Source organism: Rattus norvegicus, chromosome 2 (genome assembly GCF_036323735.1).
Source record: "Rattus norvegicus strain BN/NHsdMcwi chromosome 2, GRCr8, whole genome shotgun sequence".
NCBI lineage: Eukaryota > Metazoa > Chordata > Mammalia > Rodentia > Muridae > Rattus > Rattus norvegicus.
The window spans coordinates 120,498,265-120,502,782 of record NC_086020.1 but is presented as its reverse complement, the minus strand read 5'-3'; the positions used below and the strand labels follow the sequence as shown (position 1 = coordinate 120,502,782).

The window sequence follows — 4,518 nt, the reverse complement described above, 5'->3', positions numbered from 1 at the left end:
ACACAGTTTTCCTTCAATAATAAAATTTCAGAGTTGGGGGAAGAGAATTATACTTTTGAAAAACAACTTTAAAAATATTTAATAGCTCCTTTTTTTTCTCTCTACCCCAGAGTGTAGTTTCTGCTTCATGGAATCTGTCCGACTCCTCAACTCTTCAGTAAATTATGAATTACTTCTCACATATTTTTCTTTAAAACACACATAACACACACACACACACACACACACACGAGTGTATATTTCTGCTACTAAAGCATAGCCTCTTTGTGCTGCCATTTTTAGCATTAAAGGAAAATTGTAAAATCTTCCTGTGTGCCAAACACCGTGTATGTATTTAATCCTCAATGTTTTTATAAGGAGGATCTATAATTCCTAAAATACAAATGAAGAAGCCAGAACACACACTTTTGATAATTTGTTCAATGTCATGGAGATAACTAGTCTGCTGTAGCAGAGTTTGGAATCCAGATCTCTGCAGTAGAAGTCCATGCCAGGTGCATACATGAAACTAGCAGCATTCAAGGTGACCATTTCCTTCAGACATCACTAAGCAGAGTCGTAGACAACAGTTTTCATAGACATCACTACATGAATGCTGTCACAATTAATTTTGTGTAACTTGCCAAACAAAAACCTACGTGTTGCTTCTATGGTGTTTGGGGGTAAAGTCAACATTTTTAGTTAAAATAAAGCAGGTTCCACCTTACACTAAGGGGATGCCTGTAGTATTAGTCAGGGTTCTCTAGAGTCACAGACCTTATGGAATGTCTACATTAAGGGAAATTATTGGAATGACTTACAGACCACAGTCCAACAATGGGCAGCTCTGAGTGGGAGGAAGTCCAAGAGTCCAGTGGTTGCTCAGTTCCACGAGGCTAGGTGTTTCAGCTGGCCTTCTGTGTGAGCTGGAATCCTGAAGAAGTAGGTTCCAACAGATGGGCCGGCAAGTAGGCCCAAGCAGGCAAAGAAAGAAGAAGGCAGCCTTCCTTCTTCCATTGTCCTTGTGTAGGCCTCCAGCAGAAGGTATGGCCCAGATTAAAGGCGTGTACCACCTGGACCTAACCTGTTCTTTACTTGGAACTTGCTCTGCCCCAGGCTGGCCTTGAACTCAGAGATCTGCTTGCCTCTGTCTCCTGGAATTAAAGGTGTATACCACCTTACCTGGGTCCAAGCTTTTCATGTCTACTATGCCTCAAGATCTGGATCAAAATCATGTGTCACCTACATCAAGATCCGGATCAAAAGCCTATATCTTCCAGCCTCAAGATCTGGATCACAGGTAAGTTCTTCACTTCTAGATTGTAGTTCATTCCAGGTAGTCAAGTTGACAACTGGGAATAGTTGTTACTCCCGTCCAATCAGTGTGAGGCTTGAATAAAAGAAAAGAGAGGAGAAAGATCTTGTAGGAAGAAGACGTTCTTCAGTAGCCTGTCTTTGGACTTTATGTTATCAGCTTTCTCCCTGACTGGTTTATCACGTAGACATCTACTTGTTAGTCTCAACAATCACATAAGTCAGTTCCTTATAACAAATGTCTTTGGCTAAATGATAGATAGATAGTAGAACATAAGTAGATACACAGATGATAGATAATAAACAATAATTGATAGGTGATAGAGACATGATGAGTGCATCCCCTTAATTGTTCTCTGGAGAATCCTGACTTTATGAATCGATTTCAAGAAACAAATTTCCAGCAGAGAGAAAGGATATTCAAAATACCACTGAACTTTACAACACTGACAGGCATTTTACATGAGTGTGGTCTTTTTTTCCCCCATGAATCATATTCTTAAAATAATGTGCTTCTAAAAATCATGGACAGATGATTCGACCTGCTATATTTTTATCTTGTAGAAAAGATCAAAAGAAACATTTGGTTTTAGCATTGCCATAACTGGTTTCTTTCTGTGTTGTTCCATTAGAAACGTAGTCTGCTCTTGCACTCATTTATGAGAGAAAATTAATTATTTATTCAAAGCACATTGGAATGCCCCCTGGGAGGTATCGCTCCTAGACCCTGACTCTACAAAAGTTTGATGGGAGCCAGACAAGTTAAAATCATTGCCTGGTGTATTCAAGGCATGCCCCAAATTTAAAAGACACAAGACATTGCTATCTAAATCTACAGAAGAATAAGGAAAAGGAGGTCGCCACGGAAGGCAGAGTGCACATTCGTAGGCACAGAGGTTTCAGGCCTCCCTTTCTCTTGTCTTTGCTGTTTACTCATCTCCATATGGCTTCAGAATTATTAATGATTTTACATTAATACCCACAGGAAACTTAGGTGTTCCTAGGCATTTTCATGTTTCCCTTCTGTCTCTTTTGCCCAGTACTAGAAGAGTTGTCAGGTGACAGCATGGGTGGCCCAAATGCAGTTACATACACCCTTTACTCTTACAAATTCCAGGTGACTGATGTGTCTTTAACTCCAGTAGCAAACGTGCAGACAAAGCGTAATTCATTTCCACCCTGGATTTCCAAGCACAAATGCAGTCTTGTATGAGTATGAGATTGGTTAACATAACTAACTCCTACTTTCCTCTTCACTGGATTGGTTTTCCTTGTGAGCCATCCCTGAGAAGTCACATTTAAAACGTGTGCTTCACTGAGGCTGATGAAATTAGTTGACATTATACGGCCCTCCATGTCTATTTGCTTAATTAAAATCAAGTTTAATGACTTGAGTGTGTACAAGAACGTAGAGCTCTCAAACTGGACCCCAAGGCAAATTCTCATTTTCTTAAGAGGCTTTCTGTCCCTCATTCTTTTTTTCTTCCATCTCAGAATGACTTTCTGGGTGGCATTACTAGGAAAGCAGACATTTTGAGTCAAGAGAAATATGCGACTAACTGGCCAGGGCTGCATTGACAACGGTGTAATGTGGTATCTTGCTATTTAGAATGCATAACAGCTTGATGGATTCTTTAGGATTCTCCAATCTGACATTCAACAAAGCTCAGACTGTTTTATTTGGGGGTCAGTAGGAAAGGGAGATCTGATTTGAAGGGACAGAGTGTACAGCTCCTAGTTGTGGGTATTTGAGGGACCATATTGTGTTGTGAAGGGAAACATATCATATTCAGACCCTGTAAAGAAAGCCAAGAGACGATGAGGCCCATTGGCTTCTAAAGTTCTCAGCGAGATTCCAATCTCAGTTAGATTCTTACACAGGTGTGATCAGGTAGCCAGGGTAGGCTATGGACCCAGTTGATTTCAATGACGTTCAATAGACTAGTGTCCCTTGCTGACTACTGTGGCATCCAGGCTTGCTTTTCATTAGAGTGCTTAGAGGAACCTCCCAAAGAAGTAAGTAAGCCCTAGCTGGAAGAGAGCAAAGCTCCCAGCCAATTGTGATATACTTCACAACTAAACGCCATGTCTGACAATCGAGAACCAGAGACAGAGCAATGAGGCCCAATGGATGACCACTTATGAGAGAAGTTGTTAGTATGTTCTATATCCCCATGCAATGGTTCCACTGGTTTCTTGTCCAGAATTCAACCACATAGCCACAGCCATCTTCAAGAAAGGAAGCATAATACGACCAGATAAGAATAGAGTCCAGGGGATGGAGAGACCGCTGCCGAGGGTAAGATGGAATCTCAGAGTCATGTGACTTGCTTTCCCCTGATGGCTGAGAATATAGAGCATGTCTTTAAGTGCTTCTCAGCCATTTGTGCTTTCTCTAGCGAGAATACTCTGTTTGGATCTGTACCCAACTTTTAATTTGAGTTATTTGTTTTCTTGATGTCTAGTTTTGGTTTGGGTTTTGTTTCTTTTTCAGTTCTTTATATGTTTTAGAAAAAAGTGGAACACTTCATGAATTTTCATGTCTTTCTTGCAAGGGCCATTCTAATCATCTCTGTATTGTTCCAATTTCAGTATATGTGCTGCTGAATTGAACGCTATTTTTTTTTACATTTTTGAATACAAGTTATTCTAAGAAAGAGAAGATGTCATTCAGGGACAGCTAATACTGTCTCTCAAAATAACCATATTCTTTGTAAGAACACGGCCTTAAAAACCCTGCTAGGTTGGTGTCTCTATCCGTCCACTGGTAGTCTTGCCTGGTTACAGGAGGTGGCTAGTTCAGGCTCCATATCCTGCCTTGCTAAGAGTCTTAGTCAGGGTCACAGTAACTTTAACTTTTTCAAAGCCTAATGATGGCTTAATGATGGTTCTTAAATGCTTTAACCTCCCTTTTAGCCTACCACCCTCCACAGGTAGTGGAAAAGACAGGATACAGGAGAAGTGGACCCATTTAGAAATGGTTCTTTGGAGCAAATCCAATCTGCGTTGTCAGCAAATCAGAAATTCAGTTTACATGTCAGCAGCAGCAGCAGCAGCCCCATCTGCTCAGAGACACTCTATGGATATACCAGCAGTCCAGTTTGGTAGTGTTGGGATAGCAGCAGAGGTGGCATGACTTAGCAGAAATAGCCAGGTCTCGGTTTTAGCACAAGTCAGCAGGAGAGACCTGGAGGAATGCCAGGAGAACTTCTTGGCTGTGCCACT

The 4,518-nt window shown here is 41.0% G+C and overlaps 1 non-coding gene across 1 annotated transcript; it reads right to left on the bottom strand.

Moving 5' to 3' along the window:
• Positions 1-3,804: 3,804 nt before the first annotated feature.
• On the bottom strand, positions 3,805-3,909 carry Rnu6-1158 (RNA, U6 small nuclear 1158). The gene has a single exon (XR_005501577.1). It is a non-coding gene; the product is annotated as a U6 spliceosomal RNA (small nuclear RNA).
• Positions 3,910-4,518: the final 609 nt, after the last annotated feature.